This window comes from Argopecten irradians, chromosome 2 (genome assembly GCF_041381155.1).
Source record: "Argopecten irradians isolate NY chromosome 2, Ai_NY, whole genome shotgun sequence".
Taxonomy (NCBI): Eukaryota; Metazoa; Mollusca; class Bivalvia; order Pectinida; family Pectinidae; genus Argopecten; species Argopecten irradians.
In genome coordinates, this window is record NC_091135.1 from 9,577,642 (window position 1) to 9,592,283 (window position 14,642).

General features: G+C 35.4%; 1 protein-coding gene and 1 long non-coding RNA gene across 2 annotated transcripts in view; one reads left to right on the plus strand and one right to left on the minus strand.

The window, feature by feature from the left end:
* The window catches only part of LOC138314386 (mediator of RNA polymerase II transcription subunit 1-like), a 115,714-nt gene that overhangs the window by 57,219 nt on the left and 43,853 nt on the right, over positions 1-14,642 (plus strand). The gene's annotated exons all lie outside the window — the stretch shown is intronic.
* On the minus strand, positions 698-2,175 carry LOC138314385 (uncharacterized). Its single transcript, XR_011207369.1, has 2 exons — positions 1,707-2,175; positions 698-942 (listed from the first exon to the last, which is right to left on the minus strand). It is a non-coding gene; the product is annotated as an uncharacterized lncRNA (long non-coding RNA).

Here is a 14,642-nt window from a genome sequence, read left to right on the forward strand (position 1 = left end):
ATGAGGTTGGGAAGTTGTAACTTGAGTGGGGGGTTGAAATATAGAAGAAATAGCTACAGATAACTGGAAGTGGAAGGGTGCTTTATCATTGATCTGGTCATTGCATATTTGGGGTTTACATGGCTTTTTTTTTGGTTATTTAGTCTCATTGATTTTGGAGTAACTTTGAATCCATATGGTACTGTATATCTTTCTTTTTTCCATGTGTAGCTATTTCTTCTGTATTTCACCCTCCGCCCAAGTCACAACTTCCCAATAGGTACCACTTTTTTGTTTAGAACTCAAATCAAAGACAGATGTACATAGTACTACATACTACATTTTAGTCTATGTGTTTGTAATCACTGTTACTACAGTATTAATACATAAATGGTCTATGTACAAGTTACACATAGACAATAAATGTGAAATTTGGTTCAGACAAAAAGATTTTTAACATTTCAGATAACTTGCTAGTTTTATGGTCTTATTTATATGTTGAGTCTACTCTCTTGTAAAGTAGAATTTAGACAATCCTAAGACAATGTTATCTATATTTCTATATGTAAAAAAAAAATCCTTATATTTTAAAAGTAATTGAAAAGCTATCTCACAAGCCCTGACAAACAAATGGGCAGGCATATGGATGCAAGAATTATAATCACTGGATCTAGAGGACTAATATAAACAAATATTTCTACAAAGTTAAACAATGAAAAAGTATTGCATCATAATTTTATTTAATGATTACAGTTGAAAGGAACATTTTATAAATTAATACTGTTTAAATGTTCTGTTCATGATCTTCTAGGTCCATATTGGAAAAGTTTACTTTCAAGAGCACTCAAATCAACATTCTTCAGTCTTCATTTGATGCTAATTGTATGTATATGTATACATACACTTGTATACAGGTCCAAGGGATGAACTTTCTGTATTCATGTCACTATGCATGCATGGTGCCTGAAAAAAAGAACCAGCAATTTTTTATATCTGTTGAATATGACAAAAATTGAAATGATCAATTTCAAATATATATAAATGAATAAATGTAGGTTCATTCTACAGGTTTTTTTTTTATTTTAGAGAAAACATTTTATAAGTTGTGAATGTGTCACTGATGCATTTGATAGAATCAAATATTGTTTCAAAAAAGATACAAAATTCATTATCTATAGTTCCAACAAAAATTCAGAATAATTATAAATGATACATGGCTGCAGTACATTTCAACTCTGTAAAGTTTGTCATATACACATGAACCAGGTACAGTTGTAATAAATATACAAACACTATTTATTATTATGACCAGAAATAATATTGTATGTGTCCTCCAAATATATCTTAAGAACAAGCTAAAAACCTACATGTACATATGTATATGTGTATATCAGAACATATACAATACAATTTTACCAATTAACCTACAATGTAAATCCTATATACAATGTATGTGTATAACACTACCAGAACATGTACAGAACAAAAATTTACAAATTAAAAATCTATAAATATATACATCAGAACTGTATGAATTGACCGGTAGCATACAGGGCATTCATTACCCCTAAAGAGGCCCCACTAAAGAACCGCTATTTACCCCAGGGTTACGTTTTACGCGATTGGGGAACAGGTATGAAACATGTGACCATATGTGACCACTCATTTATGAAAAAATACTGCTAGGGACTATTTACATAATGATCAAAATACGAAGACTCACTCACAATCAGCTGAGCAGGGAGTACCGGGTACGTAGTAGGCCTAGGTACGTACAGTAGCGGTCCGGAGCCGCGTGCTCGTTTGAACTGTTCTCTTCACTATAACAAGTTGTATTGCGTCGTAATGTGTACCGAGTCAGTTGTTGGGATTGTCGCTGCTCCATTGCCTTTCCTTTCGCATTTTAGGTGAGTCAGTTGGTTGTTTTGGCGGAAACATTTTGGTTCAAAACTACGGTAGCCATGTTTTGTTTACTACGGAGAGTGGTGGGTGTTGCGCATGCGTTAAGATTGAACTGCACTCTTAGCCGTCCGGGAGGACTTTTAGGATTCCCATAGATATTATTATTTTCTTCGCATGTACAGCGATTTTGACGGAAAGTTTTATTTTTCTAATTCATAAGAAATTATACCGGATATATTAATACCATTTTTACCGATTTTACAGTCACTTGCCCGACTATTCGCTTTAATATATTTGTAAAAAAAAAACTTCAGTTGTTACACTCCTGTAGGTTGTTGTTGCACACTGGTTTTTATCCTTTGAAACTGAAGTAAGGACAACGTTGGATCAGGGGGAAGCTGTCAGATACCTGAGAAACATACCTTTAGTACTTTTTGAGAAACAACGAAAAACAAAGTTCAGTTACCAAAATTCAAGATAGCTACCTGTCAGCTATGCTGTGCTCAACTCGGTGGAGAGAAAAGGGAACCTACAAATGAAATTTCAGAAGGATTCAATCATCCCTTCCAAACTTTCTAAGAAATAGTGGTAACAAACTTCATATTTCAAAAACCACTCGACAATATTTTAATGTTTTTTTTTATAATTTCATAAAAACTACAACTAGGGACCAAGTGGAGCATATCAACGATATAAAATAGAGATTCCTCCTGTACTTTCTTAGAAATAACGAAAGAAAAAATATTCAAATTCAAGATGGCTGCCTGTCGGCCATATTATTTAGTTTGCACAATTACAAACCAAGACAATCGCCAAAAAGATTTTCAGACAATGGTTATTATCTCCTTGCTAAGTTTGACCTGCACAGCAAAAAGACTAGGATTCTTACCGGTATTTATTCTTTGAGACAGGGACGATTATCGTACTCTACTGAAGGAAGAAATGGTCAGGCGAGAAAATTATAGACCTCTGAAAACATTTCTAATGCTTTTTAATGCTTTGAATGTGTTGCTGTTTTACTTATTGTAACAGAAAGATAATAGCTGTCAATATTTTTATTACTAAAAACTGACTTAAAGGCCCAATAATTTTCCCAAACGGCTTTTAATTTTTAAAATGGAGATGTAAAACGAGATAGATAATTTTGTAGAGTCGTAAAAGTTAGTAGCTTACCGTTAATACTACACTCATCGTCACACTGAACAAATTAATTAAAATTAAATTTATGTAAATTTTCATAGCGCGGGCCATCTTCCCGCCGTCGTCCTAATCACCGCGCATTAGTTGACTATCACTGCGCCAGACGGCAAAACAGCGAAATGCATCTTATTTGTAAACATATTATGCAGGAAACCTTGCATGGATTTGGTGTTGTAACCTCATATTAGGCCATTAATGTATATTTTCGTCCGTTATTGTTGTTTTGAAGAAACTTTAGATTTTTATTTCGGAAACTTAGTGGGCCTATATAACAATATTTTATCAAAAATACACTTGCAGACTTCATCACAATAGTATATCGTATTTTGGTAGGATTATAAAATAGCGATGCATATACGATAAAGAGAAAATCAAATCTATAGATTTAAATATTACCACCTATCAATTAAAAACTTCAACTTATTACCAATAAATCATTTTCAACCACAGGGATCTGAGAATTAGTTACAGTTTATATCAATAATGAGCCAACAGTGTCCATAGGGATCCAACAGTGTCCATAGACCGTTTTTAGACGTTTTATGTGTTTAGATCAAATTTCGGCTAAAATAATATTTTACAAACTATTATACACCCAAGTACTACGTAGAATATGATTTTAACCGATTTTTGATTTAGACTCCTAAAACGTCTAGAACGGTCTGTGACTCTGGTGGGTCCTTAATAATATAAACTGTAACTAATACTCAGATCCCTGTGTTTTCAACGTGACTACTTATCAGAGATGGATATGACGTTGACAATTTAGCGTAACAATCCCCTGCGTTTGTTTTCTTAGTAATGCACAAATTCCAGAAGAGATTTGCTTCCAAGGCTCGTCTCGAAAAAAGAAACCTTAAATTACAACAAACGTTTAAAGAAGAAAAAAAAAACCCAACAAAAACACAACAACACAAAAACGAACAAAATCAAAAACAACAACAGTCAAATATAAGTGAACTTTTATTAGAAATTACAGCTGTATTACTTTTTCACAAAATTTATATGATCCCTGCATCAGTCAGAAATCCACTATTACATCATAATGATGACTGAGCAAATACATGTACTCAAAAAAATTATTTCACTGCCTTGTCTTCAACTGCAGTTTTTTTTTTCATCCTTTTTTTTCAAAATCTCTGAAAATACATGTGTAATAAAACACTTGTTTTCTCTCGCATTTTAGTCTGAAACTAACTTTATGAGAGTAGATAAAGGAATTTGAATTCATGGCCATTTATTTTTGCATTCAACATGCTAAAACTGGTAAAATTCAATAGTCTGATCCGAGCGTTAACCTTGACTCGCTATCGTCGCCCGCGGAGTTATAACATCTTATTGTAACATAGGTTCAGAAGTTCACAGCAGCCGACTATTAAATATTCTAAGCTATATCTCTTGTCCCTGGGGTCGTATTCACGATAGTTATAATGCTTTTACCGAATTATGGACGCTTAACAGTCAAAAGCAAATTCAATTTTCTCCCTGCTTATATGTTGTTCTGTTTGCAAAAGCTTATACAAGCATTAGAGAAAAAAAACCCCACCTTTTCGGGAAAACATAGGTTTTTTTTAACATCGATTTTGCCATTTTATTAAGTATATTTCTTTTAAACGCCGACGAAAAATTTCAACTTTACACTGTATTAAAAGAATACATTTTTGGCAAGCAGGATCTAGAATTATCAACATACATGTATATGTAAGAGTTGCTGCCCTTGACTCATAAATTACTTTATGGCGGCTTATTTTTAGATGTATTCTGTATTCAATCGGATCCCCTCGGAGATATTTCCGACAATCTTCGGAAATGTGATATATTTCCGAAGATCGCCGGAAATTAACGTGTATGTGGTAAATTGTGATATGTTTGTTATATTGGGATGTATGTGATAAATTATAATACATGTGTTGTATTGTGTGCGGTATATTGTGATGTGTGTGTTATTTTGTGATGTGTGTGGTATATTGTGATGTGTGTGGTATATTGTGGTGTGTGTGGTATATTGTGGTGTGTTTTTTTATATCGTAGTGTGTGTGGTATATTGTGATGGGTGTGGTATATTGTGATGTGTGTGGTATATCGTGATGTGTGTGGTATATCGTGATGCGTGTGGTATATATTGTGGTCTGTGTGGTATATTGTGATATGTGTGGTATATCGTAGTGTGTGTGGTATATGTGATATGTGTGGTATATTGTGATGTGTGTGGTATATTGTGATATGTGTGGTATATTGTGATATGTGTGGTATATTGTGATGTGTGTGGTATATCGTAGTGTGTGTGTGGTATATGTGATATGTGTGGTATATTGTGATGTGTGTGGTATATTGTGATATGTGTGGTATATTGTGATATGTGTGGTATATTGTGATGTGTGTGGTATATTGTGATGTGTGTGGTATATTGTGATGTGTGTGGTATATTGTGATGTGTGTGGTATATTGTGATGTGTGTGGTAATATTTTGATTTGTGGTATACTGTGATATGTGTGGTATATTGTGGCAATCGTCGTTTGTGTGATGTGTGGTATATTGTGATGTGTGTGGAATATTGTGTCAATCGTCGTTTGTGTGGTATATTGTGACGTGTGTGTGGTATATTGTGGCAATCTTCGTTTATGTGGTATAGTGTGATATATTGTGATGTGTGTGACATATTGTGATGTGTGTGGTATATTGTGGTGTGTATTGTATATTGTGGCGTGTATGATATATTGTGGTGTGTGTTGTATATTGTGATATGCGTGGTATATCGTTATATGTGTCTGGTATATTGTAGCGATCGTCGTGTGTACAGTGTTGAGGTATGTGATGTTTTATTTTGTTGCATTTTCCTGTATTCAGTCTTCGGCGGATGTGTTCCTGATCAGATTTTTCTTTATTTTTTAATCCTTTTAATTAGAGATCACAATTGTTCAGATGTTTTTGACAAACATGAAAGGAGCTGGTAGTTAAACCATTTTTTCTTCAACACTCGTTAAATGCCGAACCACTAATTAAAAGGATTAGGGATATGAAGTACAATCGTACAATTAAGCCGGTATCGTATTTTCTCATCTCAACACCTAATTATGAGATCTCTAATTATTTGTCGCGTATTCCTAATTAATGCCCGCTAATTTTTAGACTGAAGTACATGTCGCAGTGATAATTGAATAACGACCGGAAAGCACAGCAGAAGTATGCTGAGTGCAATATTTTGTTTCTGGTTTCGTTACAGATACCCTTTTTTACTGAACCAATGGACATTTTGTAATAGACATAATCATTATGTACACGCAACAGCTAGCTTATAATCTCAAATGACAAGGAATCAGTTTAATCAATGTTGCTTAATTTTCCTGAATTTTAAAGATTTTCTTAACTTAAACTTCTCGATAGAATATCATTTCAGAAGTTAAGGGAAAAAATGAAATTAAGGAAGTCCTTTAAGTTAATGTTTGTTGATGAAACTGGGTACAGTCTGGATCGTGGAGGCAGGGTGGTTAAGGTGTCTAATAATTTACTGCCTTCCAACTTAAGGGTAACGGTGAGAGTGTCTGGCATTGTACCACTCAACCCCACTTTCGGTGGCAAAGTGGTTAAGTTGTCTTTTTTTTATGTTAATTACCACACCAATTCTGGTAACATAACATAATAATAAAAAAAAACTGGACTAGTATTGTCATCCTCGATACTCCGATCACTTACGATCTCTACACATCTGGACTATCTCATAATTGCATTGGAGGCAGCTCAGTGGAAAACATCTGAACCAATCACATGCCTGCAAAGATTTCCATTGAAGACTACTGAGAAAGCGACGCCTAACTTCAAAGACACACAGTCAACCACAGTTTACCGTTATACGGTTCTTTCGATGAACATCAAACGACTTAATTACCTATTCTCTTGCCTCCAATTTTACCATGAGATAGTCTAGGGGTGTAGAGGTCGTAAGTGATCGGAACCCCTGGAGTATCGAGGATGCAGTAGTGTATGTATACAATGTAGCTATAAATAAGGGCATGGATGTTGTATTAGTCTAATTATATAAAGTACATTTCCAGGTAATAAAGGCGATGATAAGTTATTTTCCTCAAATGGTTTTGACTCATGCAACAAAGCCGCGCATCAGTATCACCGCATTCCATTTCAATTTTCTCTGCTGAAATTATCCCTATCCATTGGGAATACATATGTAATTAAATACAGCAGGATATGGAAATTAGCATGTTGTTGTACCGAGACAATCGAAGACTAACAAAGTAATCTCCAGTGCAATAATCCCAATTGGTGTTCGGATGAATAAATTGCTCATTTCCCGCACAGTAATTAAGTGGTGTTAATTGAAATATAAAGATAAACGTCGCTATCTGTACTAATCACTTATGACTCGTTCGGCCGCCATATGTGTCCACATCTCCCACACATCGACTTTCATGACGTAGCGAGGTCCATTACAATTGTATTGTATTTAACCAAATAACAAACAAGATAGAAAGGCAGACAGACATAGTCATGGTCCTTTCTTAGTTATTTTAATTCGTTGAAGAGAACAGCTGTTTAGTTGAATTAGAGGGTAAGAATATTGTAAATGGTGCCCCTACCTATCGCAAGATAATAAAAGGCGACTAAATTTAGGATATTATACATTTCGTCCTAATTGACTTTCTTTTCCCGAAAGTTTCCTTTGACACCAGCTTATTTATTCGCACCTGCGGGGAAGGCACCAGATTTTATTCCCTTGCCAAGACACACCATAAGATATAAAAGGGTAGTTTCTACTCCTGTTTATCGCTCACCATAAAGGGAGTGGGACGACTGGTTTGCCCGGTAGAATGTGCTGAATGGTGCTTTGGCAGTATGCTTCATTGGGATTGCACTATCAAAAGGGCAAGGATCTCGCTAATACAAAGAGATCCAACATGAACATACCACAGCCTCCCATAACATACAAATATCCACATATGTAACACATTGCATAAAGGGGAGGCCATCTTTAAATAACCATAGCTGTTATCGGGACGTTGAGCTACCAACCAACCAATTAACCGATCCTTTCTTTTGTATATTGCAACGAGATATATAACAAATACTTGTATATGAAGCTATGGTTGGGAGATACGTGTAAAATCTCGCGGGTGCAATATAACTGTCTGTGTTCCATTGTCAATGGATTTCCAATTAGCTTATAGGAAGCACGAACCGTAAACAAGTTTTCACAATTGAGATTACCAATATAGCGGTCGTTTTCCTGAGAAAAGAATAGCTTGAACTGACCATAACTTTTGCTGGCAACAACAAGGGGTCACGTTCTTATGTCTGAGTAATACCACTGGGTTATTAAAAAAAACTTTCCTCGATCATCGCCTTCTTTTCATATAGTAGATTGCTTGATGTCGAATTCTTCAGATGTTTATGGTTAGATATTGATTGCATTTCATTTAACAATTAAAAGATTGTTAGATTGCATTTATTGGAGATATAAATGCAATCTGGGTGGGAGATAAATAGAATAGCGCCCTAACGGGCGTTATGAATATTTATCTGCCACCCAGATTGCATGCTTTTTCAATACTTTTTCAGTTTACTTTCAATTATCCAGACATTGATTTTCTATAATTTCATAACCAACAAGGTTCATTCAACAGCAATGTCAAATTTTCCTGCGCGAACTAACAATGAACAAGACTCGCATTCATTCATATAGATATTACTGCACCAAGTCTAAGCTGCATTTATTGGCTCATAATGCAGAGCATGCTTATCATTAGAGTAATGGGAGTCGCTGTGACAAAATGTAAATATATCAATATAAAATACAGGGTTTATGATAACTCATACTTCGGGGCGTCTTCGACTGTATTACGTTATGATGTTTTTGTTTACAAAAAATGTTTCATTAGACGAGATATTTTATTGGGATTGGCCAGCTGGGTAAGAGGATACATCTGTACTACTGATTCAGATATAATGAATTGGAAAAGTAGTGAACTAAAGTTTGTTTGGTGCTTTAATGCAGAACTTTCACAAATAAAACTACGTTACAATCAAGTATTTTGCATACCTCCTATCTGAATGGCCATGAATGTCAACCGGCGGACCAACGCACTCTCAATGGGAATCGAAATGGACATATGGCACAATATATTCATTAATAAGCACATACAAGATTTGGTATATATGTTTGGTATGAGAACATATTTCTTGAACATTTATGTGAGAATGCCGGGTACATCGAACATGGCTGACAGTTATATTACCAAATATCTCTGGTTTCAATGATGGTTCGGTTTCATGTAGGCATAATTATGAAGATCCATGGTAATTGGAGCCTTATTATGAAACTGATGAGGTCCTTGGGAGAAAAGTTAGGTTTAATATCTTCCTAGACAGCAAACAAACATCTGGGAGCCTATTTCGTTATTAATGAACACAGGCGCATGACACGGGTATAAAATGAGACAGGTATATTATTATACCCTTAATGAATCGTGACCTTAGGATGCGTGACAATTCCCTGTGCAACTGATGACTGTAATTTAAAAATACTGAAATTAGTATCAATTTATATTAATTCATCATCGAAATTTATATTTTATTTGATTCAGTCTAATTATGTCGGTTTTATGGGGTTAATGATCTCAAAACAACAGGGAGCTTCAAAATTACTTTAAAGTAATCACGTATAACGTATTAAGTGAATCTACCAACGACCCAGATCTCAGTGTGATACAGAACCAGATTACAAAAAAAAAAAAAAAAAAAAAAAAACTGATCACGAGACAAAATTAATTCATCTTACATGGAATAGCAATGTGACAGTAATTAATTCGGAAAACCGTCTCCATGAACTCACTTACAAACTCCATACGCGGAAGTCTGTTTCGCAAAGCGAGTTTTAGAAAGCAAGATGTATCTTATGTTTTCCATATTTACAAAAGAGTTTAACAATTCACAATAGTACGGTTGCTGGGAAATGTTTATAGACATGGAAAATAGAAGAAAAAATATATTTCCGTGTGAACGCAAAACTATTGTGTATGAACGCAATTACACACGCAACGCTTTTGCGGGCGAAGGCTAGTTAGATTGTGTTATTTTAACTGGAATGGAGAGTGATGGTGTAGACTGGACCAGATAGTTTTTAAAGCCAATCAAAGATAACATATATCGAACGATGGCGTCAAAAGTAACACCAACAATGGGTTCAAACGTTGATGGAGGATGAAGAATACATGTATATGAAAGTCGATATCATGTTAAAGATCATTTTATTTACTAAAGGATTTCTTTGTTCATATATGGATTGTATCTCATTATTGCTCAAGATCATTTTATTTAATATAGCATTTCTTTTTTTTTTCATTTGATACCGCAGTCTTCCAAAATTCACAACCGCACTTCATACATGCTCCATCCATGGGAGACCGCCGTTACATGAGCCTAGCTGTTAATAGGACAATATGTTAATTGTCTCTCATTATAGCTCAAGATAATTTTATTTTATATAGTATTCCTTTGTTCATCAATGGCTTGTTTCACATTTTGTTTATGTTTGTTTGTTAAACTTACGTCCTATTAACAGTCAGGGTCATGTAAGGACGGCCTCCCATGTATGCGGTCTGTAGCGTGTGTGAGGTGCGTGTTTTGGGAGACTGTGGTATGTTCGTGTTGTGTCTTCTTGTATAGCGGAACTCTTGCCCTTTTTATAGTGCTATGTCACGGAAGCATGCCGCCGAAGATACCAAGCTACACATATTGTTCAAGACAATGACAAAGAGAAAGTAAAAAATATAACTTATGTAAATATATAGTCTGTTTTCCCCAATGGGCGAGTTTGACCTGCTTTTTCCATCCATCTAGGAAGTATTCGAGGTTGGTAACACTGAGCCCGGAAGTATCTAGAAATAATTTGAATTCTATTTTAACAAGAGGAATGATTTGATTGAACACTTCGTCGGAAGCCTCCGAACACATACCAGTGGAAAGTCCCCTAATGTGTGACCGACGGAGCCAGAATATCTATAAAGTAGGGGCATTGACTTAGAAGTACACAGTCAATGTGACATTCCACGGAAGTGATGATTGGTTGTAGTTGATTAGTTTGAAATAATGACAGGAAATAATGAGGCCCTTCAGAATCTGAAGTGCAGTGTGATGTTAGCTTCAGGGGTATTGTGATATAGCCCAGTGCTGACTTAAGTGCCATCTAAGCTTGATAGCACATTTGATTTAAATTTACATTAACACCAAGAGATTGTCAGTGTTTAAAGTTTGGAATGGAGTTGATAATAAGGATTCGTCCGAACATTGTTGTTTATATACGCACCCTTTTATTCTTTATCTAGGAAAAAATGAAAAGATCCGCATTTGTTGTCATTATTTTGATAAGTTTTCTATTTTCTAAACATCAATCGGTTATTTGTGAATGTTCACAAACGTTTACGTAAATCAAAACCTGTAATCCATCATGCGACATCAATTGGACATTTATTTCCTACTTCTTTTTGTAATTACAAATGAATAATATTTCCAAACAAGGCGACTAAATTTGGAATACTATCTTTTGTAGAGCTACTTCGTAAACGACTACAAACGCCTTCTGACCTCTAGCACGATCCCCGTTGTCGAAAACGGCAAAACAGACGTCTAACTCTCCCGTAGATGCAATGTTGTGGCTCAAAAGAGTTCTATATAGATAATGGTGCTATCTTTCGAACAGTACGAACATGGTGTATAGGGATTATATTAGCGAATGATTTTCTTTCGCTATATTTTCTTTACACTGGATTGCGATCACAAAAGGCAACTAAAACTTTGATATAGGATGTTATTTTTTCTTTTCGTCTATTTTTTTCTTCTTCTTCCTAACGTCTCCATTGGCACCTCGTAACTTTTGACCTTTGTTTGAACGCACGCCCCTGTAAGATGGGTTCTGGATTCTGTCCTTTGGTTGGCCCTGCAGGTAGGTCATTGAAGTTGTACTTGCTGCCCTTATTGCATGATCGAAAAAGGCGACTAAAGTCAGGGTCTTATCTTTTCTCCTATTCACACGCCTGCCTTGACACCGGAGACATGGGGTCTGTCTAGGTCAGAACCTAAAGCCTTCCTTACGGGCGAACGTTCATTTGAAGGCCAAAATAGAAGTGGTGAGGAGAGAGATGTTAGAAAAAATTGCCAGTTATGAAAACCAAGATTAAAAATTTAGCCGATCTACAAAGATCGATACAATTGGGCCAGAAGGTTTTATTCTACTGCACAGTTGTAAACGCACGGAACAGGTGAAAATCATTTTTGAAAAGGAAACATTTTATAGAGGGCTCAGGCTATGTACAAGACAATAAATAATAAGGAATTGTATTGCTCCACATTGGCGAACATTGCTCACTCGGAGAAAACATAAAAATGGCACAAAACTACCCGGGTTTATAAGTCTTGATAAATCACTAGATACTATCACAACTTCATATATTTCACAGTACAAAAATGGCGGTGTATAGAGAACATTTCTAATCTTGTTTGTTGTTGTTTCTATGCCATTATTGCATAACCTATTTTCTGTGGCAGCTGTCCACTGACATACCGCACTTATATCATTTTGCAGAGAGATGAACCTGAGCTTAATCTCGAGCATGTTCAATCATTGGTTTTTGTTTTGAACTATCAATCATCGTTGGTTACCCACGTAATCAGCCTTCACTGGGTTGCGGTACTGAGCGTAGCGGAGTTTAGACGTTGTGGTTTCAGAGGGTGTCATGTCAACCACATCTACTAAGTAATTTTGTTAACCGACGTAAACGGACGAATAAAGCACGACGGCCAACTGTAAAAACTACGCGGGGGGTCTAGGTTCATCCAGGGTGCCACTGATATCGGCCTCTAGGGGGCGCACATGGTAGTATATCGTATTTAATGGTTTTTAAACGAACGTCGTTCATCATTTTTGTGATTTTATGACAAGGAAGTCAATATGATGAAGCACGTGCCGACAGAAGTCGCCGTTTCGACACTTTACGGAACGTTTGGGATTTCGGCAGTAAACTGATTATGGTTATTGTGCAAGGCTAAGGTAATGTCTGACTTATGTTTATGTTACAGGGACGGAGGGGCCATTGACACGGCATACTGTATATTGACTTGAAATATTTTTCTCCGCCATCTCATGCTTGTCCATTTCATATTAATAATGGAAATGATTTTTTCCGTTCCCTATAAGCGTGTTACGCATTTCGATGAAAATAAAAAGAAATTGTAAAATATAGTTGTTAAGTTAATGGAAGGTATACATCTAGGTTACTAGTATTTTGCTTGTTATATTCTTTCCATTGATTCGCAAGTATCGAAGTTCGCAAAAATTAACTTCATCGCGAAATTTGATCACACGCAAATAAAACAACGATACCGTAAGTATAACGGATACTTTATTACTTCGTCAAGCGGAACTTGGACGAGCATCTACATTTGTACACAATAAAACCAAGATATCAGTACGATTGAAACTAGACTCCATAATGCAGCTGTTTCATCCGGCTTGTATCAGTTATTGATGTTTAGGCCTCGAGATGCTGATGAAAGCAAGCTTCCAAATTTGCAGCTTAAATATATCACATGTTGAAATAAATTATACAACTCTATATACCTTTAATAGAAATGAATGGTTTTGTACTTTTAATCACTGGCAATTTTTCAGAGTGAATAAGCTATTCTTCTGTATACGAAATGAAGATAAACTGATGCAGCAAATGGTACGTTTTAAAACAATATAATAAACTTTCGAACATTACACATCTAATTCAACTAGTGAAGCTCGCCTTTGGCTTATTCTACTGTTTAAGTGGTTTTTTTTGCCGATCTCGTGCGCTTTTTCCATAACCTAATTGGATCCTTTTTATTGTGCAGTCTCGCAAGAAACACAAATGTGCAATTTAGCTTCTACGATCATTTCTGGGTAAACATATAGAGGCAAAAAATATGAAATAGGTTGGGTAGGTGCACTGATTTGATAGCCGGAAAAATTATCGACAGAGGGGGAAAAGTTTAATATGTTCCGGGTACATGTTACATTACGAAAGACACATTTTTCATTTTCTTTCTAAAGTCGATTGGAAAGTTTTTGTATAGTCTACATTAATCTCATTCGTTCATAATTAACTAAATTAGATATGCTCTTATTTCACACTCATTTAATTGTTTCATACATGGTCACATGACGTTCAATATATAACTGATCGACTGTGTTTTCATTTTTCAGCGAATTAATATTCCCTTTGTGACGCTACAACCGAGTCGATATTGCGCTTATGAACTCCAGTGCTCAAAACGATCGGGTCTTTAGGGTGCCATATAAGTGGCCATCATTTTTATTGCAATCCACATGCACATCAGATAATTCTTTTGAAATATGTCAAAGAAAGTATATATCTATTACAAAAATTAAGAACCTTTGATGAGGTACATATGGTGTACCATATATTTTACACTAATGCTCTTATCTAATCAATGAAGTACATTTGCCGATATAAAGCTGAGGTGATCTTTAACCTTCATGGAGTTCCATGTTAACGATTCAGAT